General features: G+C 51.6%; 46 non-coding genes across 46 annotated transcripts; all 46 read right to left on the bottom strand.

The window, feature by feature from the left end:
* Window positions 1-67: 67 nt before the first annotated feature.
* LOC147668519 (5S ribosomal RNA) lies at window positions 68-186 on the bottom strand. Its single transcript, XR_015304066.1, has one exon. It is a non-coding gene; the product is annotated as a 5S ribosomal RNA (ribosomal RNA).
* An 80-nt stretch (window positions 187-266) lies between these two features.
* LOC147668518 (5S ribosomal RNA) lies at window positions 267-385 on the bottom strand. The gene has a single exon (XR_015304065.1). It is a non-coding gene; the product is annotated as a 5S ribosomal RNA (ribosomal RNA).
* Window positions 386-465: 80 nt separating this feature from the next.
* On the bottom strand, window positions 466-584 carry LOC147668517 (5S ribosomal RNA). The gene has a single exon (XR_015304064.1). It is a non-coding gene; the product is annotated as a 5S ribosomal RNA (ribosomal RNA).
* An 80-nt stretch (window positions 585-664) lies between these two features.
* LOC147668516 (5S ribosomal RNA) lies at window positions 665-783 on the bottom strand. The gene has a single exon (XR_015304062.1). It is a non-coding gene; the product is annotated as a 5S ribosomal RNA (ribosomal RNA).
* Window positions 784-863: 80 nt separating this feature from the next.
* LOC147668515 (5S ribosomal RNA) lies at window positions 864-982 on the bottom strand. Its single transcript, XR_015304061.1, has one exon. It is a non-coding gene; the product is annotated as a 5S ribosomal RNA (ribosomal RNA).
* Window positions 983-1,062: 80 nt separating this feature from the next.
* On the bottom strand, window positions 1,063-1,181 carry LOC147668514 (5S ribosomal RNA). The gene has a single exon (XR_015304060.1). It is a non-coding gene; the product is annotated as a 5S ribosomal RNA (ribosomal RNA).
* Window positions 1,182-1,261: 80 nt separating this feature from the next.
* Window positions 1,262-1,380, bottom strand: LOC147668513 (5S ribosomal RNA). Its single transcript, XR_015304027.1, has one exon. It is a non-coding gene; the product is annotated as a 5S ribosomal RNA (ribosomal RNA).
* An 80-nt stretch (window positions 1,381-1,460) lies between these two features.
* On the bottom strand, window positions 1,461-1,579 carry LOC147668512 (5S ribosomal RNA). Its single transcript, XR_015304059.1, has one exon. It is a non-coding gene; the product is annotated as a 5S ribosomal RNA (ribosomal RNA).
* An 80-nt stretch (window positions 1,580-1,659) lies between these two features.
* Window positions 1,660-1,778, bottom strand: LOC147668511 (5S ribosomal RNA). The gene has a single exon (XR_015303973.1). It is a non-coding gene; the product is annotated as a 5S ribosomal RNA (ribosomal RNA).
* Window positions 1,779-1,858: 80 nt separating this feature from the next.
* LOC147668510 (5S ribosomal RNA) lies at window positions 1,859-1,977 on the bottom strand. The gene has a single exon (XR_015303972.1). It is a non-coding gene; the product is annotated as a 5S ribosomal RNA (ribosomal RNA).
* Window positions 1,978-2,057: 80 nt separating this feature from the next.
* Window positions 2,058-2,176, bottom strand: LOC147668509 (5S ribosomal RNA). Its single transcript, XR_015303971.1, has one exon. It is a non-coding gene; the product is annotated as a 5S ribosomal RNA (ribosomal RNA).
* Window positions 2,177-2,256: 80 nt separating this feature from the next.
* LOC147668508 (5S ribosomal RNA) lies at window positions 2,257-2,375 on the bottom strand. Its single transcript, XR_015304058.1, has one exon. It is a non-coding gene; the product is annotated as a 5S ribosomal RNA (ribosomal RNA).
* Window positions 2,376-2,455: 80 nt separating this feature from the next.
* Window positions 2,456-2,574, bottom strand: LOC147668507 (5S ribosomal RNA). The gene has a single exon (XR_015304018.1). It is a non-coding gene; the product is annotated as a 5S ribosomal RNA (ribosomal RNA).
* An 80-nt stretch (window positions 2,575-2,654) lies between these two features.
* LOC147668506 (5S ribosomal RNA) lies at window positions 2,655-2,773 on the bottom strand. The gene has a single exon (XR_015303942.1). It is a non-coding gene; the product is annotated as a 5S ribosomal RNA (ribosomal RNA).
* An 80-nt stretch (window positions 2,774-2,853) lies between these two features.
* LOC147668505 (5S ribosomal RNA) lies at window positions 2,854-2,972 on the bottom strand. The gene has a single exon (XR_015304057.1). It is a non-coding gene; the product is annotated as a 5S ribosomal RNA (ribosomal RNA).
* An 80-nt stretch (window positions 2,973-3,052) lies between these two features.
* On the bottom strand, window positions 3,053-3,171 carry LOC147668504 (5S ribosomal RNA). Its single transcript, XR_015303970.1, has one exon. It is a non-coding gene; the product is annotated as a 5S ribosomal RNA (ribosomal RNA).
* An 80-nt stretch (window positions 3,172-3,251) lies between these two features.
* On the bottom strand, window positions 3,252-3,370 carry LOC147668503 (5S ribosomal RNA). Its single transcript, XR_015304029.1, has one exon. It is a non-coding gene; the product is annotated as a 5S ribosomal RNA (ribosomal RNA).
* Window positions 3,371-3,450: 80 nt separating this feature from the next.
* LOC147668502 (5S ribosomal RNA) lies at window positions 3,451-3,569 on the bottom strand. Its single transcript, XR_015304056.1, has one exon. It is a non-coding gene; the product is annotated as a 5S ribosomal RNA (ribosomal RNA).
* Window positions 3,570-14,481: 10,912 nt separating this feature from the next.
* On the bottom strand, window positions 14,482-14,600 carry LOC147668501 (5S ribosomal RNA). The gene has a single exon (XR_015303969.1). It is a non-coding gene; the product is annotated as a 5S ribosomal RNA (ribosomal RNA).
* Window positions 14,601-14,680: 80 nt separating this feature from the next.
* Window positions 14,681-14,799, bottom strand: LOC147668500 (5S ribosomal RNA). The gene has a single exon (XR_015304055.1). It is a non-coding gene; the product is annotated as a 5S ribosomal RNA (ribosomal RNA).
* An 80-nt stretch (window positions 14,800-14,879) lies between these two features.
* On the bottom strand, window positions 14,880-14,998 carry LOC147668499 (5S ribosomal RNA). Its single transcript, XR_015304054.1, has one exon. It is a non-coding gene; the product is annotated as a 5S ribosomal RNA (ribosomal RNA).
* An 80-nt stretch (window positions 14,999-15,078) lies between these two features.
* LOC147668498 (5S ribosomal RNA) lies at window positions 15,079-15,196 on the bottom strand. The gene has a single exon (XR_015304036.1). It is a non-coding gene; the product is annotated as a 5S ribosomal RNA (ribosomal RNA).
* An 80-nt stretch (window positions 15,197-15,276) lies between these two features.
* LOC147668497 (5S ribosomal RNA) lies at window positions 15,277-15,395 on the bottom strand. Its single transcript, XR_015304053.1, has one exon. It is a non-coding gene; the product is annotated as a 5S ribosomal RNA (ribosomal RNA).
* Window positions 15,396-15,475: 80 nt separating this feature from the next.
* LOC147668496 (5S ribosomal RNA) lies at window positions 15,476-15,594 on the bottom strand. Its single transcript, XR_015303945.1, has one exon. It is a non-coding gene; the product is annotated as a 5S ribosomal RNA (ribosomal RNA).
* An 80-nt stretch (window positions 15,595-15,674) lies between these two features.
* Window positions 15,675-15,793, bottom strand: LOC147668495 (5S ribosomal RNA). Its single transcript, XR_015304051.1, has one exon. It is a non-coding gene; the product is annotated as a 5S ribosomal RNA (ribosomal RNA).
* A 79-nt stretch (window positions 15,794-15,872) lies between these two features.
* On the bottom strand, window positions 15,873-15,991 carry LOC147668494 (5S ribosomal RNA). Its single transcript, XR_015304050.1, has one exon. It is a non-coding gene; the product is annotated as a 5S ribosomal RNA (ribosomal RNA).
* An 81-nt stretch (window positions 15,992-16,072) lies between these two features.
* Window positions 16,073-16,191, bottom strand: LOC147668493 (5S ribosomal RNA). The gene has a single exon (XR_015303968.1). It is a non-coding gene; the product is annotated as a 5S ribosomal RNA (ribosomal RNA).
* Window positions 16,192-16,271: 80 nt separating this feature from the next.
* Window positions 16,272-16,390, bottom strand: LOC147668492 (5S ribosomal RNA). The gene has a single exon (XR_015303966.1). It is a non-coding gene; the product is annotated as a 5S ribosomal RNA (ribosomal RNA).
* Window positions 16,391-16,470: 80 nt separating this feature from the next.
* Window positions 16,471-16,589, bottom strand: LOC147668491 (5S ribosomal RNA). The gene has a single exon (XR_015303965.1). It is a non-coding gene; the product is annotated as a 5S ribosomal RNA (ribosomal RNA).
* An 80-nt stretch (window positions 16,590-16,669) lies between these two features.
* On the bottom strand, window positions 16,670-16,788 carry LOC147668490 (5S ribosomal RNA). Its single transcript, XR_015304007.1, has one exon. It is a non-coding gene; the product is annotated as a 5S ribosomal RNA (ribosomal RNA).
* Window positions 16,789-16,868: 80 nt separating this feature from the next.
* Window positions 16,869-16,987, bottom strand: LOC147668489 (5S ribosomal RNA). The gene has a single exon (XR_015303964.1). It is a non-coding gene; the product is annotated as a 5S ribosomal RNA (ribosomal RNA).
* Window positions 16,988-17,067: 80 nt separating this feature from the next.
* Window positions 17,068-17,186, bottom strand: LOC147668488 (5S ribosomal RNA). The gene has a single exon (XR_015303963.1). It is a non-coding gene; the product is annotated as a 5S ribosomal RNA (ribosomal RNA).
* An 80-nt stretch (window positions 17,187-17,266) lies between these two features.
* LOC147668487 (5S ribosomal RNA) lies at window positions 17,267-17,385 on the bottom strand. Its single transcript, XR_015304049.1, has one exon. It is a non-coding gene; the product is annotated as a 5S ribosomal RNA (ribosomal RNA).
* An 80-nt stretch (window positions 17,386-17,465) lies between these two features.
* On the bottom strand, window positions 17,466-17,584 carry LOC147668486 (5S ribosomal RNA). Its single transcript, XR_015304048.1, has one exon. It is a non-coding gene; the product is annotated as a 5S ribosomal RNA (ribosomal RNA).
* An 80-nt stretch (window positions 17,585-17,664) lies between these two features.
* On the bottom strand, window positions 17,665-17,783 carry LOC147668485 (5S ribosomal RNA). The gene has a single exon (XR_015304047.1). It is a non-coding gene; the product is annotated as a 5S ribosomal RNA (ribosomal RNA).
* An 80-nt stretch (window positions 17,784-17,863) lies between these two features.
* On the bottom strand, window positions 17,864-17,982 carry LOC147668484 (5S ribosomal RNA). The gene has a single exon (XR_015304012.1). It is a non-coding gene; the product is annotated as a 5S ribosomal RNA (ribosomal RNA).
* A 76-nt stretch (window positions 17,983-18,058) lies between these two features.
* LOC147668483 (5S ribosomal RNA) lies at window positions 18,059-18,177 on the bottom strand. Its single transcript, XR_015303962.1, has one exon. It is a non-coding gene; the product is annotated as a 5S ribosomal RNA (ribosomal RNA).
* Window positions 18,178-18,257: 80 nt separating this feature from the next.
* LOC147668482 (5S ribosomal RNA) lies at window positions 18,258-18,376 on the bottom strand. The gene has a single exon (XR_015303960.1). It is a non-coding gene; the product is annotated as a 5S ribosomal RNA (ribosomal RNA).
* An 80-nt stretch (window positions 18,377-18,456) lies between these two features.
* On the bottom strand, window positions 18,457-18,575 carry LOC147668481 (5S ribosomal RNA). The gene has a single exon (XR_015303959.1). It is a non-coding gene; the product is annotated as a 5S ribosomal RNA (ribosomal RNA).
* An 80-nt stretch (window positions 18,576-18,655) lies between these two features.
* On the bottom strand, window positions 18,656-18,774 carry LOC147668480 (5S ribosomal RNA). Its single transcript, XR_015303958.1, has one exon. It is a non-coding gene; the product is annotated as a 5S ribosomal RNA (ribosomal RNA).
* Window positions 18,775-18,853: 79 nt separating this feature from the next.
* On the bottom strand, window positions 18,854-18,972 carry LOC147668479 (5S ribosomal RNA). Its single transcript, XR_015304046.1, has one exon. It is a non-coding gene; the product is annotated as a 5S ribosomal RNA (ribosomal RNA).
* Window positions 18,973-19,052: 80 nt separating this feature from the next.
* Window positions 19,053-19,171, bottom strand: LOC147668478 (5S ribosomal RNA). Its single transcript, XR_015304045.1, has one exon. It is a non-coding gene; the product is annotated as a 5S ribosomal RNA (ribosomal RNA).
* An 80-nt stretch (window positions 19,172-19,251) lies between these two features.
* LOC147668477 (5S ribosomal RNA) lies at window positions 19,252-19,370 on the bottom strand. The gene has a single exon (XR_015304044.1). It is a non-coding gene; the product is annotated as a 5S ribosomal RNA (ribosomal RNA).
* A 79-nt stretch (window positions 19,371-19,449) lies between these two features.
* Window positions 19,450-19,568, bottom strand: LOC147668476 (5S ribosomal RNA). Its single transcript, XR_015304043.1, has one exon. It is a non-coding gene; the product is annotated as a 5S ribosomal RNA (ribosomal RNA).
* An 80-nt stretch (window positions 19,569-19,648) lies between these two features.
* LOC147668475 (5S ribosomal RNA) lies at window positions 19,649-19,767 on the bottom strand. Its single transcript, XR_015304042.1, has one exon. It is a non-coding gene; the product is annotated as a 5S ribosomal RNA (ribosomal RNA).
* An 80-nt stretch (window positions 19,768-19,847) lies between these two features.
* LOC147668474 (5S ribosomal RNA) lies at window positions 19,848-19,966 on the bottom strand. Its single transcript, XR_015303957.1, has one exon. It is a non-coding gene; the product is annotated as a 5S ribosomal RNA (ribosomal RNA).
* Between the last annotated feature and the right edge of the window lie 34 nt (window positions 19,967-20,000).

Below are 20,000 nucleotides of genomic sequence, written 5' to 3'. Positions count from 1 at the left end.
GTTTTGGGCCTCTTAGCTTTCTTCGCTCAGCTTCAGTACAAGCAAGCAAACCACTCTGAAAAAAAAAAGCCTACAGCACCTGGTATTCCCAGGCGGTCTCCCATCCAGGTACTAACCAGGCCCGACCCTGCTTAACTTCTGAGATCGGACGAGATCAGGTGCTTTCAGGGTGGTATGGCCGTAGGCTCTAGGAGCACTGGTTTTGGGCCTCTTAGCTTTCTTCGCTCAGCTTCAGTACAAGCAAGCAAACCCCTCTGAAAAAAAAAAGCCTACAGCACCTGGTATTCCCAGGCGGTCTCCCATCCAGGTACTAACCAGGCCCGACCCTGCTTAACTTCTGAGATCGGACGAGATCAGGTGCTTTCAGGGTGGTATGGCCGTAGGCTCTAGGAGCACTGGTTTTGGGCCTCTTAGCTTTCTTCGCTCAGCTTCAGTACAAGCAAGCAAACCACTCTGAAAAAAAAAAGCCTACAGCACCTGGTATTCCCAGGCGGTCTCCCATCCAGGTACTAACCAGGCCCGACCCTGCTTAACTTCTGAGATCGGACGAGATCAGGTGCTTTCAGGGTGGTATGGCCGTAGGCTCTAGGAGCACTGGTTTTGGGCCTCTTAGCTTTCTTCGCTCAGCTTCAGTACAAGCAAGCAAACCACTCTGAAAAAAAAAAGCCTACAGCACCTGGTATTCCCAGGCGGTCTCCCATCCAGGTACTAACCAGGCCCGACCCTGCTTAACTTCTGAGATCGGACGAGATCAGGTGCTTTCAGGGTGGTATGGCCGTAGGCTCTAGGAGCACTGGTTTTGGGCCTCTTAGCTTTCTTCGCTCAGCTTCAGTACAAGCAAGCAAACCACTCTGAAAAAAAAAAGCCTACAGCACCTGGTATTCCCAGGCGGTCTCCCATCCAGGTACTAACCAGGCCCGACCCTGCTTAACTTCTGAGATCGGACGAGATCAGGTGCTTTCAGGGTGGTATGGCCGTAGGCTCTAGGAGCACTGGTTTTGGGCCTCTTAGCTTTCTTCGCTCAGCTTCAGTACAAGCAAGCAAACCACTCTGAAAAAAAAAAGCCTACAGCACCTGGTATTCCCAGGCGGTCTCCCATCCAGGTACTAACCAGGCCCGACCCTGCTTAACTTCTGAGATCGGACGAGATCAGGTGCTTTCAGGGTGGTATGGCCGTAGGCTCTAGGAGCACTGGTTTTGGGCCTCTTAGCTTTCTTCGCTCAGCTTCAGTACAAGCAAGCAAACCACTCTGAAAAAAAAAAGCCTACAGCACCTGGTATTCCCAGGCGGTCTCCCATCCAGGTACTAACCAGGCCCGACCCTGCATAACTTCTGAGATCGGACGAGATCAGGTGCTTTCAGGGTGGTATGGCCGTAGGCTCTAGGAGCACTGGTTTTGGGCCTCTTAGCTTTCTTCGCTCAGCTTCAGTACAAGCAAGCAAACCACTCTGAAAAAAAAAAGCCTACAGCACCTGGTATTCCCAGGCGGTCTCCCATCCAGGTACTAACCAGGCCCGACCCTGCTTAACTTCTGAGATCGGACGAGATCAGGTGCTTTCAGGGTGGTATGGCCGTAGGCTCTAGGAGCACTGGTTTTGGGCCTCTTAGCTTTCTTCGCTCAGCTTCAGTACAAGCAAGCAAACCACTCTGAAAAAAAAAAGCCTACAGCACCTGGTATTCCCAGGCGGTCTCCCATCCAGGTACTAACCAGGCCCGACCCTGCTTAACTGCTGAGATCGGACGAGATCAGGTGCTTTCAGGGTGGTATGGCCGTAGGCTCTAGGAGCACTGGTTTTGGGCCTCTTAGCTTTCTTCGCTCAGCTTCAGTACAAGCAAGCAAACCACTCTGAAAAAAAAAAGCCTACAGCACCTGGTATTCCCAGGCGGTCTCCCATCCAGGTACTAACCAGGCCCGACCCTGCTTAACTGCTGAGATCGGACGAGATCAGGTGCTTTCAGGGTGGTATGGCCGTAGGCTCTAGGAGCACTGGTTTTGGGCCTCTTAGCTTTCTTCGCTCAGCTTCAGTACAAGCAAGCAAACCACTCTGAAAAAAAAAAGCCTACAGCACCTGGTATTCCCAGGCGGTCTCCCATCCAGGTACTAACCAGGCCCGACCCTGCTTAACTGCTGAGATCGGACGAGATCAGGTGCTTTCAGGGTGGTATGGCCGTAGGCTCTAGGAGCACTGGTTTTGGGCCTCTTAGCTTTCTTCGCTCAGCTTCAGTACAAGCAAGCAAACCACTCTGAAAAAAAAAAGCCTACAGCACCTGGTATTCCCAGGCGGTCTCCCATCCAGGTACTAACCAGGCCCGACCCTGCTTAACTTCTGAGATCGGACGAGATCAGGTGCTTTCAGGGTGGTATGGCCGTAGGCTCTAGGAGCACTGGTTTTGGGCCTCTTAGCTTTCTTCGCTCAGCTTCAGTACAAGCAAGCAAACCACTCTGAAAAAAAAAAGCCTACAGCACCTGGTATTCCCAGGCGGTCTCCCGTCCAGGTACTAACCAGGCCCGACCCTGCTTAACTGCTGAGATCGGACGAGATCAGGTGCTTTCAGGGTGGTATGGCCGTAGGCTCTAGGAGCACTGGTTTTGGGCCTCTTAGCTTTCTTCGCTCAGCTTCAGTACAAGCAAGCAAACCACTCTGAAAAAAAAAAGCCTACAGCACCTGGTATTCCCAGGCGGTCTCCCATCCAGGTACTAACCAGGCCCGACCCTGCTTAACTTCTGAGATCGGACGAGATCAGGTGCTTTCAGGGTGGTATGGCCATAGGCTCTAGGAGCACTGGTTTTGGGCCTCTTAGCTTTCTTCGCTCAGCTTCAGTACAAGCAAGCAAACCACTCTGAAAAAAAAAAGCCTACAGCACCTGGTATTCCCAGGCGGTCTCCCATCCAGGTACTAACCAGGCCCGACCCTGCTTAACTTCTGAGATCGGACGAGATCAGGTGCTTTCAGGGTGGTATGGCCGTAGGCTCTAGGAGCACTGGTTTTGGGCCTCTTAGCTTTCTTCGCTCAGCTTCAGTACAAGCAAGCAAACCACTCTGAAAAAAAAAAGCCTACAGCACCTGGTATTCCCAGGCGGTCTCCCATCCAGGTACTAACCAGGCCCGACCCTGCTTAACTGCTGAGATCGGACGAGATCAGGTGCTTTCAGGGTGGTATGGCCGTAGGCTCTAGGAGCACTGGTTTTGGGCCTCTTAGCTTTCTTCGCTCAGCTTCAGTACAAGCAAGCAAACCACTCTGAAAAAAAAAAGCCTACAGCACCTGGTATTCCCAGGCGGTCTCCCATCGAGGTACTAACCAGGCCCGACCCTGCTTAACTGCTGAGATCGGACGAGATCAGGTGCTTTCAGGGTGGTACGGCCGTAGGCTCTAGGAGCACTGGTTTTGGGCCTCTTAGCTTTCTTCGCTCAGCTTCAGTACAAGCAAGCAAACCACTCTGAAAAAAAAAAGCCTACAGCACCTGGTATTCCCAGGCGGTCTCCCATCCAGGTACTAACCAGGCCCGACCCTGCTTAACTTCTGAGATCGGACGAGATCAGGTGCTTTCAGGGTGGTATGGCCGTAGGCTCTAGGAGCACTGGTTTTGGGCCTCTTAGCTTTCTTCGCTCATGTGAGAAGTTGGCCTGGTATATAATGCTCACTAGTTCTAGTGATCACTTTGTACCATGCCAAGCAACCCTTATGATGATGGTTGTAATTCAACCTTGTAGACCAGTTATCCTAGTGGTAACGTGGACAAAGCAGTCTTAGGCTAAACTCTGAAAGGCATGTGAAGCCAGCTGTTATACCATACACAACCCCCTTGAATACCAAATGAAAGGGACACCACACAGATATATATTGAAAATATATATTGATTTATTAACTATAAAATCCCCTGGACTCTTTATGAGCACAGAAGCACAAGCGTAAAATCACAAGACAGTTTAAAATACACAAAAGTTGCACAATATGGATGAGCCCTAGGGGCCACCTAAACCATATACTAAATAAGTGGTATAAGAGATACCAGGAGGAAAGTGAAGAGGCCTAGGGCCTTGGGAATCGCTGGAGCTATTCGAGACTGGAGTTAACTAAGTCGGGAAAGGCCCACGGGACTCGGGTGCAGTGTTCAAAGTGCACGCACTTCTCAATACAAAGTCTATGGTGCGTAAAAAGCACAAAGTTAGAAAGTTAGGAACCTTCCGAGTGACCTACGGAGCTGAAACTTAAAACACAGGCCCTTGGGATGTGTACCAGTGCAGGAGCACCGGCGGAGCTGAGTTACCTCACCCACAGGAAGCGGGTGCACAGGGTCGAAGATGTGTCGGGTTTCGTCACGCTGGTCGATGGTGCTTGGAGCTGAAGATGCTGCAGGCGGCTCGATGAGAAGAGTTCCGGTGGATCCAAGGGTGGATCTGAAGATGTGAAGACCTGAAAGCAGAGGGGACAGTGTTCAAAGTCACTAGCCAGTGACTGCCGTGGAACCAGAGTGGAACCAGGTGATGTCGGGTGCAAACAGGCGTTGTCGGGTAGCTTCTTTCTGCAGCCACGTGGATACCCGGGGTCGAGGACGTCCAGGAGTCGGTCACGAGCTGTCCCACGTAGGCCTCTCGCTGTTGGCGGTGTCGGCGACCTGATCGGAGCAAACAGGCCTTGGCAAATGCAAGCCACGCAGGAGTTGAAAGATGCTGTTCACTCGGACCAGCAAGGTCAGAGCGGGTGCTCCTTTTCACAGGAGCTTGGGTAGGTCTGGAGCAACCAGACCTGCTGTTTAAATCTTCGGGTTCGTCGCCAAGATGGCCGCTGGCCGCGTGGCTAGTGGCCGGGATGGCGCGTCGAGTGGCACAGTGCAAAAGGGCCCCACGCAGATCGTGGAGATGCTGGGGGGCTGATCTTCGGTGCAAGGGCTGCTCGGTGGTGGGGGTTCTCAATCCCCAAAGCACAACGTCGAGGATGCCTCAGAAGCTGCGCAGTCAGCTTTTCGGGTGTCTTTCAAGAGGTCCGGTCCCACGTCACTCGGTGCCTCCACGGGTCCCTTCTTTGCAGGGACTGTGGATCGGGCTCTGAGAGGTCTGGGAATCTGGTTCTTGTCGGGCTCTGGGCTCGGGCTCCGGCGGGAGGCGGCGGCAAAGCAGACGTCGAGTTGCTGGTTGGTACCTGTGTTCACAGGGTGGTCACTCCTTGGCCACAAGGGAGATTCTTCTTCAGTCTTCTGTGCAGCAGAATGTCGAAGTCCAGTCTTCTTCTTAGTTTAAGTCGATTTCGGGATGATCTGCTGTGCAATGGCACTGCTCCCCCTCTTATTCCCAAACTGGGGGTGGATCACCTACTAGGTCCCTCCTCTGGGTGGAACCAGGAAGGGGGGCGGTTACACCCCCTTTCCTTTGTCCAGCTCCGCGCCAGGACTGGGGCTGGAAGGCCCCAGAACCGGTTTGGACTGGCCTATGCACGGGGACACCTTGTGTGCCCCGGGCATGTCTGATTCTTTTCAGCCCTGTCCTACCTAATACACAAAATCCTGTCTGGGGTGGTGCTCGCACCTCCCAAGGCAGGAAACCCTTTGTCCAGGCCACCATCTGCCGAGTTTCGGTCAGCAGCAGGAGGCCAGACTTGTGTCTGTGGTGGCAGCGTCCATTTTGTGAAGCTGAGGCTCTGTTTAACTTTAACCGGGGTTAAGGCTACGCACATGTCGTGTCCCTCTAGAAGGGTGGAATGCTATCCCCGTCGCCAGAATTGGCGAGGGGATAGTATTCCAATTCGTATGACACCTTACTCGACATGTTTTGATAAAGCCAAACCAAAGATAGCATTTAACCGCGAGGATTATAATGCACTTAAGAGTATATGGTATGGCAATATCCCGGAACGGCTTAGGGAGTTGTTCCCGACAGCTGCAGACAGGCTCAGCTCATGCCAGAGCACCATCTCACATATTTCCAAGCACTCTGCCTCCAGGATTGATGAGGCCTTCCATAGGAGTGGCTGATAGGAACATATGTGTCCAGTTTAGGGTTAGGCACAGACATACTGTACCTAAGTAAGAGGTGGTTACACCGACTTACCCCAGCTGAGTGATCAGCCAGTTGTGTCAAATATGGAGGCCAGGCCAGGGGTGGCACAATACGTGCTGCAGCCCCTGGTAGGCCTTGGATACACCTATGCCCTGGGCACCTAGGGTGCACTAGTACAGGGGCTCATAAGGTGAACCAGTTCCAATTCGTAATGCACCTAAAGTGCATTGGCATTAATTTAGAGAGAGAACAGCAGGCTGTGGGTCTGATTAGCAGGCCCACAGCCACATTAAGTCAGAAACCAGTGAAGCAAAAAGCAAAAATTTGGGGTGACCATAGGATAGCAGACCCTACTCTCCTACATAACCCCCCCCCAAACGCAGGGACATTAGACTAACCTTGACCAGTTGTGTCTTCATGTTCTAAGTGGAAGTACCTGGAGAGACCATCTGCGTTGCCATGGTCAGTCCCTGGGCGGTGCTCCACTGTAAAGTCCATCCCCTGTAGGGAAATGGACCACCTGAGTAGTTTGGGGTTTTCACCCTTCATCTGATTAAGCCATAGGAGGGGCTTATGGTCGGTCTGAATCTTGAAGTGAGTGCCAAATAAGTATGGTCTCAACTTCTTCAGGGCCCACACCACAGCGAAGGCCTCCCTCTCTATAGCTGACCAACGTTTCTCTCTGGGGGTCAGCCTTCTGCTAATGAAAGCAATGGGCTGGTCCTGGCCATCTACATTAAGCTGTGAAAGCACTGCTCCCACTCCCAACTCAGAAGCATCTGTTTGGACAATGAACTCTCTTGAGTAGTCAGGACTCTTCAGGATAGGTGCAGAGCACATGGCCTTCTTCAGGTCATCAAATGCCTTTTGACAGATTTCTGTCCACTGAACCTTTTTGGGCATCTTCTTGGATGTCAGATCATTAAGAGGAGTCACAATGGACCCATAGTTCTTAACAAACTTCCTGTAGTACCCAGTCAGGCCCAAGAAAGCTCTGACCTGAGTCTGGGTAGTTGGAGGGGACCAGTCCTTGATGGTCTGGATCTTACTCTCCAGTGGTTGAACTTGGCCTCCACCTACAAGGTGGCCCAGGTATACAACCTTGCTCTGCCCTATCTGGCACTTTGTTGCCTTGATAGTGAGGCCTGCCTTCTGCAGAGCCTCAAGCACTTCCTTCAGGTGGATCAGGTGATCCTCCCAGGTGGAGCTAAAGACAGCAATATCGTCCAGATAAGCTGCACAAAAGTCATCCAACCCAGTGAGGACTTGGTTCACCAACCTTTGGAAGGTGGCAGGTGCATTTTTCAAACCAAAGGGCATCACCACAAACTGATAATGCCCACTAGGGGTAGAAAATGCTGTCTTGGCTTTAGACTCCTCAGCTAACCTGATTTGCCAGTAGCCAGCTGTCAAGTCAAATGTGCTCAAATATTTGGCAGAAGCCAACTTGTCAATGAGCTCATCTGCCCTTGGAATAGGGTGTGCATCTGTCCTGGTGACAGCATTGAGTCCTCTGTAATCCACACAGAACCTCATCTCTCTCTTGCCATCTTTGGTGTGAGGTTTGGGGACCAGAACCACTGGGCTAGCCCAGGGGCTCTCTGAAGGCTCAATGACACCTAATTCCAGCATCTTTTGCACCTCAGTCTTTATACAGTCCCTGACGTGGTCAGGTTGCCTGTAAATTTTGCTCTTTACAGGAAGACTGTCACCAGTGTCCACCACATGTGTACACCAGTTAGTCTGACTGGGGGTCAAGGAGAACATATGCCTGTATGCCTGTAGAACTTGTCTGCAGTCATGTTGCTGATGTTCAGTGAGGCTGCCACCTAAGGCCACACCATCAACTGAACCATCCTCAGGGTTCTGAGTGAGCAGGTCTGGGAGAGGGTCACTCTCTTCCTCCTGTCCCTCATCTGTAGCCATGAGCAAGCCCATGTCTGCCCTGCTGACATATGCCTTCAGTCTGTTCACATGGAGCACCCTGTGGGGGCTCCTGGGAGTTCCTAGGTCCACCAAGTAGGTAACCTCTCCCTTCTTTTCCAGAATTGTATGGGGTCCAGACCATTTGTCTTGGAGTGCTGCTGGGGCCACTGGCTCCAACACCCATACCTTCTGTCCAGGCTGAAATTCAACAAGGACAGCCTTTTGGTCATGCCAAGCTTTTTGTAATTCTTGGCTAGCCTCAAGGTTTTTGGATGCCTTTTCCATGTACTCTGCCATCCTGGAGCGGAGACCAAGTACATAGTCCACTATGTCCTGTTTAGGCTTTTTGAGAGGTAACTCCCATCCTTCCTTCACAAGACACAGGGGTCCTCTTACAGGGTGCCCAAACAACAATTCAAAGGGGCTGAAGCCAACCCCCTTTTGAGGGACCTCTCTGTAAGCGAACAAAAGGCAGGGCAGAAGGATGTCCCATCTTCGCCTGAGCTTTTCAGGTAATCCTTTAATCATGCCCTTTAGGGTCTTGTTAAATCTCTCAACAAGCCCATTGCATTGTGGGTGATAAGGAGTGGTGAACTTGTAGTTTACACCACATTCCTTCCACATAGCTGTCAAATATCCAGACATGAAGTTGGTACCTCTATCTGATATTACCTCCTTAGGAAACCCCACTCTGGAGAAAACTCCAAGTAAGGCCCTGGCCACAACAGGAGCTGTTGTGGTCCTAAGGGGAATTGCCTCTGGGTACCTGGTGGCATGATCCACTACCACCAGTATGAATCTGTGCCCAGATGCTGTAGGGGGATCCATTGGACCAACAATATCAATCCCCACTCTCTCAAAGGGAACCCCCACCACAGGTAGTGGTATCAGGGGGGCCTTTGTTGTTCCACCTGCTTTACCACTGGCTTGGCAGGTTTCACAGGAGCGACAAAACTCCTTGGTGTCTTCAGACATGTGAGGCCAGTGAAAGTGAGGGACAAGCCTGTCCCAAGTCTTGTTCTGGCCTAGGTGTCCTGCTAAAGGAATATCATGGGCCAAGGTGAGTAGGAAGCCCCTAAATTGCAGAGGTATAACCAACCTCCTGGTAGCACCAGGCTTGGGGTCTCTAGCCTCTGAATAAAGGAGTCCATCGTCCCAATATACTTTATGGGCACCTTGAGCATTCCCAGCAGCCTCAGCAGCAGCCTGCTGTCTGAGGGGTTCAAGAGAAGGACAGGTTAACTGAGCCTGCCCCAAGTCTGCCCTAGAAGGTCCCCCTGTCCCCAGAAACTCAACCTGATCAGGTTCAAGTTCTTCAGGGACAGTTCCTTCAGGGGTCTCTAGATCAGTTTCCTGTGAAGCCTGATCCTCACTTGTAGGCAGTTGGGAAGGCACAGCCTTAACCCTCCTGTTCTTCTTCTTGGGAGGTACTTGGTCCATTGTTCCAGGATCCAAGACCTGAGGTTCAGAGAGGCACTTTTTGGCCTGTGACCTGGTCACAGCAAGGACATGTGATGATATCCCTAACATCTCTGCATGAGTCCTGTACTCAACTTCTGACCATAGAGAGTTCTCCAGGTCATTGCCCAACAAACATTCTACTGGGAGATCAGCACTAACCACAACTTTCTTTAGGCCAGTTACCCCTCCCCAGGAAAAGTTAACAAGTGCCACACTATGTGTAGTAGTGACATTGCTGGCATTGGTCACCAGGTAATCATCGCCTGGCATGTATTGTCCAGGGTCCACAAAGTTAGGTGTCACCATAGTGACACTGGCACATGTGTCCCTGTAAGCTTGAGCCACTTTGTTGTTAATCAAAGGTGTCTGTCTGTATTTGCCCAGGTTACTGGGACTTATGTCAGGGGTCAAATCTATGTCCCCTTCACAAACCAGAACAGCCTGTGTAAGGGTTCTGACTAGGTCAGAATCTCCTTCAGTTCCCAAAGTGATTCCCACTAAACCCTTGGCTTGAGGACCAACACTGCTAACTGTACTAGTGGGTGCAGGTGCCTTAGGGGCTGCAGTGTTGGGGGCTCCACCCTTTTTACACTCACTTGTCCAGTGAGAGGTGTTCTTACAAGTTTTACACCAGGGTTTCTTCTGACCTTCTTTCTTCTTCTTCTTGGAAGTTTGGGACCCACCCTCTGTCTCAGTTTGGGGCCCTGTTGAAGACTTCTGGTCTTTAGCTTTCTGCTCCCCACCCTTCTGGTCTGTTTTCTTCTGGTCACCACCCTGGTTCTGGTTCTGGTTCTTTTGCTTAACTCTGGTTCTTACCCATTTATCTGCCCTCTTTCCCAATTCTTGGGGAGAGGTCAAATCTGAGTCAACCAAATGTTGATGCAACTGCTGGTTCTGACAATTATTTAAAATTTGTTCTCTCATCAGCAAATTGTACAATCCTTCATAGTCTGTAACCTTGCTTCCCAGCAACCATCCCTCCAGAGCCTTAGTGGCACACTCAACAAATTCAGACCAGTCCTGAGTCTGTGTCTTCTGGGTATCTCTGAACATTAACCTGTACTGTTCAGTGGTTAAGCCTAACCCATCAATCAGAGCACTCTTCAGGACCAGGTAGTTTCTAGAATCCCCATCACTAACTGTGAGGAGTCTGTCTCGGCCTCTACCTTCAAAGGAGAGCCACAAGATTGCTGCCCACTGCTCCTGAGGGATCTGCTGTACTCTGCAGGCTCTCTCCATTGCAGTAATCCATTTATGGATGTCATCCCCAGCTTTGTAGGGGGGCACAATCTTACTCAGGTTTCTATTATCAAAAGACCTGTCTTTATCCTTGTGGATATTGCTGCCACCAGTGGGTTCTATTACCCCACTCTCTCTAGGCTGTCTTGCTCTAGCAAGTTTCTCCTTAGCCAGGGCAACCTCTAACTCTTGCCTCTGGATCCTAAGCTCAGCCTCTCTCATCTTGGCCTCATGTTCCCTTCTCTGAGGGCTAGTCATCTCCTTTCTGGAGTGACCATGAGAGCCTCTAGAGACATGGGAGGTGTTGGATTCACCTGAGTGATGCCTTCTCCTCCTATGGCCCTGGTTAAGTCCACCTGGGGGTCTGAATGGGTTGTTACCTGATTCATTCCCAAGTTGACTTAAGTTAGCCTGGTTCAGTCTACTGACCAGCACCTGACTATCTCTGTCATCATCTGACTCACTGCTTTCCACCTCCTCCTCCTCTTCTTCTTCTTCCTCTTCATCTACCTGAGGAGCTCCAGTGGTGGAGGCTTCCTCATCTACTAGGATGATAGGGGTAGGGGTGTCTACAGTGTCATCCTCTGAAGGATGGCCTCCTTCAGCATTCCCTGTGGGGTTTGCTTTAGAGGTCTTTAGAGCCTCAGACTGATCCAAGAGCTCTCTTAGGTGGTCTGTAGTAGGGGTAGGCCCTGTCTTCAGACCCCTTAAGACACAAAGCTGTCTTAATTCCTTAAAGGGAAAAATAGCAAACTGGGATGGTGCCCTTGGAGGGTCACTCTCAACAGGAGTAAGTCCACTGGACCCCTCTGTTCCAGACATTGCTCTAGTGTGGGTGGATGTGTTGCAATCTACCTACACTGGTGTTTACCTACTAAACCTATCTAGTAGTTGTAGCTAGGGTGTGCTACTCCCTTTGCTCTACAACAACTAAGTTCAGTAGAACTTAAGTATACTAGTCTTGTTTTATATGTACCTAGCAGGTACCTGTATGATCTTTCAAATGATAATCTCAAAGATTGTAATGGTAAAACAACAGCAAGCTCAGATCCCAATCCGCTGCTCACCAATGTGAGAAGTTGGCCTGGTATATAATGCTCACTAGTTCTAGTGATCACTTTGTACCATGCCAAGCAACCCTTATGATGATGGTTGTAATTCAACCTTGTAGACCAGTTATCCTAGTGGTAACGTGGACAAAGCAGTCTTAGGCTAAACTCTGAAAGGCATGTGAAGCCAGCTGTTATACCATACACAACCCCCTTGAATACCAAATGAAAGGGACACCACACAGATATATATTGAAAATATATATTGATTTATTAACTATAAAATCCCCTGGACTCTTTATGAGCACAGAAGCACAAGCGTAAAATCACAAGACAGTTTAAAATACACAAAAGTTGCACAATATGGATGAGCCCTAGGGGCCACCTAAACCATATACTAAATAAGTGGTATAAGAGATACCAGGAGGAAAGTGAAGAGGCCTAGGGCCTTGGGAATCGCTGGAGCTATTCGAGACTGGAGTTAACTAAGTCGGGAAAGGCCCACGGGACTCGGGTGCAGTGTTCAAAGTGCACGCACTTCTCAATACAAAGTCTATGGTGCGTAAAAAGCACAAAGTTAGAAAGTTAGGAACCTTCCGAGTGACCTACGGAGCTGAAACTTAAAACACAGGCCCTTGGGATGTGTACCAGTGCAGGAGCACCGGCGGAGCTGAGTTACCTCACCCACAGGAAGCGGGTGCACAGGGTCGAAGATGTGTCGGGTTTCGTCACGCTGGTCGATGGTGCTTGGAGCTGAAGATGCTGCAGGCGGCTCGATGAGAAGAGTTCCGGTGGATCCAAGGGTGGATCTGAAGATGTGAAGACCTGAAAGCAGAGGGGACAGTGTTCAAAGTCACTAGCCAGTGACTGCCGTGGAACCAGAGTGGAACCAGGTGATGTCGGGTGCAAACAGGCGTTGTCGGGTAGCTTCTTTCTGCAGCCACGTGGATACCCGGGGTCGAGGACGTCCAGGAGTCGGTCACGAGCTGTCCCACGTAGGCCTCTCGCTGTTGGCGGTGTCGGCGACCTGATCGGAGCAAACAGGCCTTGGCAAATGCAAGCCACGCAGGAGTTGAAAGATGCTGTTCACTCGGACCAGCAAGGTCAGAGCGGGTGCTCCTTTTCACAGGAGCTTGGGTAGGTCTGGAGCAACCAGACCTGCTGTTTAAATCTTCGGGTTCGTCGCCAAGATGGCCGCTGGCCGCGTGGCTAGTGGCCGGGATGGCGCGTCGAGTGGCACAGTGCAAAAGGGCCCCACGCAGATCGTGGAGATGCTGGGGGGCTGATCTTCGGTGCAAGGGCTGCTCGGTGGTGGGGGTTCTCAATCCCCAAAGCACAACGTCGAGGATGCCTCAGAAGCTGCGCAGTCAGCTTTTCGGGTGTCTTTCAAGAGGTCCGGTCCCACGTCACTCGGTGCCTCCACGGGTCCCTTCTTTGCAGGGACTGTGGATCGGGCTCTGAGAGGTCTGGGAATCTGGTTCTTGTCGGGCTCTGGGCTCGGGCTCCGGCGGGAGGCGGCGGCAAAGCAGACGTCGAGTTGCTGGTTGGTACCTGTGTTCACAGGGTGGTCACTCCTTGGCCACAAGGGAGATTCTTCTTCAGTCTTCTGTGCAGCAGAATGTCGAAGTCCAGTCTTCTTCTTAGTTTAAGTCGATTTCGGGATGATCTGCTGTGCAATGGCACTGCTCCCCCTCTTATTCCCAAACTGGGGGTGGATCACCTACTAGGTCCCTCCTCTGGGTGGAACCAGGAAGGGGGGCGGTTACACCCCCTTTCCTTTGTCCAGCTCCGCGCCAGGACTGGGGCTGGAAGGCCCCAGAACCGGTTTGGACTGGCCTATGCACGGGGACACCTTGTGTGCCCCGGGCATGTCTGATTCTTTTCAGCCCTGTCCTACCTAATACACAAAATCCTGTCTGGGGTGGTGCTCGCACCTCCCAAGGCAGGAAACCCTTTGTCCAGGCCACCATCTGCCGAGTTTCGGTCAGCAGCAGGAGGCCAGACTTGTGTCTGTGGTGGCAGCGTCCATTTTGTGAAGCTGAGGCTCTGTTTAACTTTAACCGGGGTTAAGGCTACGCACATGTCGTGTCCCTCTAGAAGGGTGGAATGCTATCCCCGTCGCCAGAATTGGCGAGGGGATAGTATTCCAATTCGTATGACACCTTACTCGACATGTTTTGATAAAGCCAAACCAAAGATAGCATTTAACCGCGAGGATTATAATGCACTTAAGAGTATATGGTATGGCAATATCCCGGAACGGCTTAGGGAGTTGTTCCCGACAGCTGCAGACAGGCTCAGCTCATGCCAGAGCACCATCTCACATATTTCCAAGCACTCTGCCTCCAGGATTGATGAGGCCTTCCATAGGAGTGGCTGATAGGAACATATGTGTCCAGTTTAGGGTTAGGCACAGACATACTGTACCTAAGTAAGAGGTGGTTACACCGACTTACCCCAGCTGAGTGATCAGCCAGTTGTGTCAAATATGGAGGCCAGGCCAGGGGTGGCACAATACGTGCTGCAGCCCCTGGTAGGCCTTGGATACACCTATGCCCTGGGCACCTAGGGTGCACTAGTACAGGGGCTCATAAGGTGAACCAGTTCCAATTCGTAATGCACCTAAAGTGCATTGGCATTAATTTAGAGAGAGAACAGCAGGCTGTGGGTCTGATTAGCAGGCCCACAGCCACATTAAGTCAGAAACCAGTGAAGCAAAAAGCAAAAATTTGGGGTGACCATAGGATAGCAGACCCTACTCTCCTACAGCTCAGCTTCAGTACAAGCAAGCAAACCACTCTGAAAAAAAAAAGCCTACAGCACCTGGTATTCCCAGGCGGTCTCCCATCCAGGTACTAACCAGGCCCGACCCTGCTTAACTGCTGAGATCGGACGAGATCAGGTGCTTTCAGGGTGGTATGGCCGTAGGCTCTAGGAGCACTGGTTTTGGGCCTCTTAGCTTTCTTCGCTCAGCTTCAGTACAAGCAAGCAAACCACTCTGAAAAAAAAAAGCCTACAGCACCTGGTATTCCCAGGCGGTCTCCCATCCAGGTACTAACCAGGCCCGACCCTGCTTAACTTCTGAGATCGGACGAGATCAGGTGCTTTCAGGGTGGTATGGCCGTAGGCTCTAGGAGCACTGGTTTTGGGCCTCTTAGCTTTCTTCGCTCAGCTTCAGTACAAGCAAGCAAACCACTCTGAAAAAAAAAAGCCTACAGCACCTGGTATTCCCAGGCGGTCTCCCATCCAGGTACTAACCAGGCCCGACCCTGCTTAACTTCTGAGATCGGACGAGATCAGGTGCTTTCAGGGTGGTATGGCCGTAGGCTCTAGGAGCACTGGTTTTGGGCCTCTTAGCTTTCTTCGCTCAGCTTCAGTACAAGCAAGCAAACCACTCTGAAAAAAAAAAGCCTACAGCACCTGGTATTCCCAGGCGGTCTCCCATCCAGGTACTAACAGGCCCGACCCTGCTTAACTTCTGAGATCGGACGAGATCAGGTGCTTTCAGGGTGGTATGGCCGTAGGCTCTAGGAGCACTGGTTTTGGGCCTCTTAGCTTTCTTCGCTCAGCTTCAGTACAAGCAAGCAAACCACTCTGAAAAAAAAAAGCCTACAGCACCTGGTATTCCCAGGCGGTCTCCCATCCAGGTACTAACCAGGCCCGACCCTGCTTAACTTCTGAGATCGGACGAGATCAGGTGCTTTCAGGGTGGTATGGCCGTAGGCTCTAGGAGCACTGGTTTTGGGCCTCTTAGCTTTCTTCGCTCAGCTTCAGTACAAGCAAGCAAACCACTCTGAAAAAAAAAAGCCTACAGCACCTGGTATTCCCAGGCGGTCTCCCATCCAGGTACTAACCAGGCCCGACCCTGCTTAACTTCTGAGATCAGACGAGATCAGGTGCTTTCAGGGTGGTATGGCCGTAGGCTCTAGGAGCACTGGTTTTGGGCCTCTTAGCTTTCTTCGCTCAGCTTCAGTACAAGCAAGCAAACCACTCTGAAAAAAAAAAGCCTACAGCACCTGGTATTCCCAGGCGGTCTCCCATCCAGGTACTAACCAGGCCCGACCCTGCTTAACTTCTGAGATCGGACGAGATCAGGTGCTTTCAGGGTGGTATGGCCGTAGGCTCTAGGAGCACTGGTTTTGGGCCTCTTAGCTTTCTTCGCTCAGCTTCAGTACAAGCAAGCAAACCACTCTGAAAAAAAAAGCCTACAGCACCTGGTATTCCCAGGCGGTCTCCCATCCAGGTACTAACCAGGCCCGACCCTGCTTAACTTCTGAGATCGGACGAGATCAGGTGCTTTCAGGGTGGTATGGCCGTAGGCTCTAGGAGCACTGGTTTTGGGCCTCTTAGCTTTCTTCGCTCAGCTTCAGTACAAGCAAGCAAACCACTCTGAAAAAAAAAAAGCCTACAGCACCTGGTATTCCCAGGCGGTCTCCCATCCAGGTACTAACCAGGCCCGACCCTGCTTAACTGCTGAGATCGGACGAGATCAGGTGCTTTCAGGGTGGTATGGCCGTAGGCTCTAGGAGCACTGGTTTTGGGCCTCTTAGCTTTCTTCGCTCAGCTTCAGTACAAGCAAGCAAACCACTCTGAAAAAAAAAAGCCTACAGCACCTGGTATTCCCAGGCGGTCTCCCATCCAGGTACTAACCAGGCCCGACCCTGCTTAACTGCTGAGATCGGACGAGATCAGGTGCTTTCAGGGTGGTATGGCCGTAGGCTCTAGGAGCACTGGTTTTGGGCCTCTTAGCTTTCTTCGCTCAGCTTCAGTACAAGCAAGCAAACCACTCTGAAAAAAAAAAGCCTACAGCACCTGGTATTCCCAGGCGGTCTCCCATCCAGGTACTAACCAGGCCCGACCCTGCTTAACTGCTGAGATCGGACGAGATCAGGTGCTTTCAGGGTGGTATGGCCGTAGGCTCTAGGAGCACTGGTTTTGGGCCTCTTAGCTTTCTTCGCTCAGCTTCAGTACAAGCAAGCAAACCACTCTGAAAAAAAAAAGCCTACAGCACCTGGTATTCCCAGGCGGTCTCCCATCCAGGTACTAACCAGGCCCGACCCTGCTTCACTGCTGAGATCGGACGAGATCAGGTGCTTTCAGGGTGGTATGGCCGTAGGCTCTAGGAGCACTGGTTTTGGGCCTCTTAGCTTTCTTCGCTCAGCTTCAGTACAAGCAAGCAAACCACTCTGAAAAAAAAAAGCCTACAGCACCTGGTATTCCCAGGCGGTCTCCCATCCAGGTACTAACCAGGCCCGACCCTGCTTAACTGCTGAGATCGGACGAGATCAGGTGCTTTCAGGGTGGTATGGCCGTAGGCTCTAGGAGCACTGGTTTTGGGCCTCTTAGCTTTCTTCGCTCAGCTTCAGTACAAGCAAGCAAACCACTCTGAAAAAAAAAAGCCTACAGCACCTGGTATTCCCAGGCGGTCTCCCATCCAGGTACTAACCAGGCCCGACCCTGCTTAACTGCTGAGATCGGACGAGATCAGGTGCTTTCAGGGTGGTATGGCCGTAGGCTCTAGGAGCACTGGTTTTGGGCCTCTTAGCTTTCTTCGCTCAGCTTCAGTACAAGCAAGCAAACCACTCTGAAAAAAAAAAGCCTACAGCACCTGGTATTCCCAGGCGGTCTCCCATCCAGGTACTAACCAGGCCCGACCCTGCTTAACTTCTGAGATCGGACGAGATCAGGTGCTTTCAGGGTGGTATGGCCGTAGGCTCTAGGAGCACTGGTTTTGGGCCTCTTAGCTTTCTTCGCTCAGCTTCAGTACAAGCAAGCAAACCACTCTGAAAAAAAAAAGCCTACAGCACCTGGTATTCCCAGGCGGTCTCCCATCCAGGTACTAACCAGGCCCGACCCTGCTTAACTTCTGAGATCGGACGAGATCAGGTGCTTTCAGGGTGGTATGGCCGTAGGCTCTAGGAGCACTGGTTTTGGGCCTCTTAGCTTTCTTCGCTCAGCTTCAGTACAAGCAAGCAAACCACTCTGAAAAAAAAAAGCCTACAGCACCTGGTATTCCCAGGCGGTCTCCCATCCAGGTACTAACCAGGCCCGACCCTGCTTAACTTCTGAGATCGGACGAGATCAGGTGCTTTCAGGGTGGTATGGCCGTAGGCTCTAGGAGCACTGGTTTTGGGCCTCTTAGCTTTCTTCGCTCAGCTTCAGTACAAGCAAGCAAACCACTCTGAAAAAAAAAAGCCTACAGCACCTGGTATTCCCAGGCGGTCTCCCATCCAGGTACTAACCAGGCCCGACCCTGCTTAACTTCTGAGATCGGACAAGATCAGGTGCTTTCAGGGTGGTATGGCCGTAGGCTCTAGGAGCACTGGTTTTGGGCCTCTTAGCTTTCTTCGCTCAGCTTCAGTGCAAGCAAACCACTCTGAAAAAAAAAAGCCTACAGCACCTGGTATTCCCAGGCGGTCTCCCATCCAGGTACTAACCAGGCCCGACCCTGCTTAACTGCTGAGATCGGACGAGATCAGGTGCTTTCAGGGTGGTATGGCCGTAGGCTCTAGGAGCACTGGTTTTGGGCCTCTTAGCTTTCTTCGCTCAGCTTCAGTACAAGCAAGCAAACCACTCTGAAAAAAAAAAGCCTACAGCACCTGGTATTCCCAGGCGGTCTCCCATCCAGGTACTAACCAGGCCCGACCCTGCTTAACTGCTGAGATCGGACGAGATCAGGTGCTTTCAGGGTGGTATGGCCGTAGGCTCTAGGAGCACTGGTTTTGGGCCTCTTAGCTTTCTTCGCTCAGCTTCAGTACAAGCAAGCAAACCACTCTGAAAAAAAAAAGCCTACAGCACCTGGTATTCCCAGGCGGTCTCCCATCCAGGTACTAACCAGGCCCGACCCTGCTTAACTGCTGAGATCGGACGAGATCAGGTGCTTTCAGGGTGGTATGGCCGTAGGCTCTAGGAGCACTGGTTTTGGGCCTCTTAGCTTTCTTCGCTCAGCTTCAGTACAAGCAAGCAAACCACTCTGAAAAAAAAAAGCCTACAGCACCTGGTATTCCCAGGCGGTCTCCCATCCAGGTACTAACCAGGCCCGACCCTGCTTAACTGCTGAGATCGGACGAGATCAGGTGCTTTCAGGGTGGTATGGCCGTAGGCTCTAGGAGCACTGGTTTTGGGCCTCTTAGCTTTCTTCGCTCAGCTTCAGTACAAGCAAGCAAACCACTCTGAAAAAAAAAGCCTACAGCACCTGGTATTCCCAGGCGGTCTCCCATCCAGGTACTAACCAGGCCCGACCCTGCTTAACTTCTGAGATCGGACGAGATCAGGTGCTTTCAGGGTGGTATGGCCGTAGGCTCTAGGAGCACTGGTTTTGGGCCTCTTAGCTTTCTTCGCTCAGCTTCAGTACAAGCAAGCAAACCACTCTGAAAAAAAAAAGCCTACAGCACCTGGTATTCCCAGGCGGTCTCCCATCCAGGTACTAACCAGGCCCGACCCTGCTTAACTTCTGAGATCGGACGAGATCAGGTGCTTTCAGGGTGGTATGGCCGTAGGCTCTAGGAGCACTGGTTTTGGGCCTCTTAGCTTTCTTCGCTCAGCTTCAGTACAAGCAAGCAAACCATTCTGAAAAAAAAAAGCCTACAGCACCTGGTATTCCCAGGCGGTCTCCCATCCAGGTACTAACCAGGCCCGACCCTGCTTAACTTCTGAGATCGGACGAGATCAGGTGCTTTCAGGGTGGTATGGCCGTAGGCTCTAGGAGCACTGGTTTTGGGCCTCTTAGCTTTCTTCGCTCAGCTTCAGTACAAGCAAGCAAACCACTCTGAAAAAAAAAGCCTACAGCACCTGGTATTCCCAGGCGGTCTCCCATCCAGGTACTAACCAGGCCCGACCCTGCTTAACTTCTGAGATCGGACGAGATCAGGTGCTTTCAGGGTGGTATGGCCGTAGGCTCTAGGAGCACTGGTTTTGGGCCTCTTAGCTTTCTTCGCTCAGCTTCAGTACAAGCAAGCAAACCACTCTGAAAAAAAAAAGCCTACAGCACCTGGTATTCCCAGGCGGTCTCCCATCCAGGTACTAACCAGGCCCGACCCTGCTTAACTTCTGAGATCGGACGAGATCAGGTGCTTTCAGGGTGGTATGGCCGTAGGCTCTAGGAGCACTGGTTTTGGGCCTCTTAGCTTTCTTCGCTCAGCTTCAGTACAAGCAAGCAAACCACTCTGAAAAAAAAAAGCCTACAGCACCTGGTATTCCCAGGCGGTCTCCCATCCAGGTACTAACCAGGCCCGACCCTGCTTAACTGCTGAGATCGGACGAGATCAGGTGCTTTCAGGGTGGTATGGCCGTAGGCTCTAGGAGCACTGGTTTTGGGCCTCTTAGCTTTC

Source organism: Lissotriton vulgaris, unplaced genomic scaffold, assembly GCF_964263255.1.
Source record: "Lissotriton vulgaris unplaced genomic scaffold, aLisVul1.2 SCAFFOLD_7564, whole genome shotgun sequence".
Classification (NCBI taxonomy): domain Eukaryota; kingdom Metazoa; phylum Chordata; class Amphibia; order Caudata; family Salamandridae; genus Lissotriton; species Lissotriton vulgaris.
The sequence above is the reverse complement of the archived record's forward strand: the minus strand, read 5'-3'. Positions and strand labels throughout refer to the sequence as shown.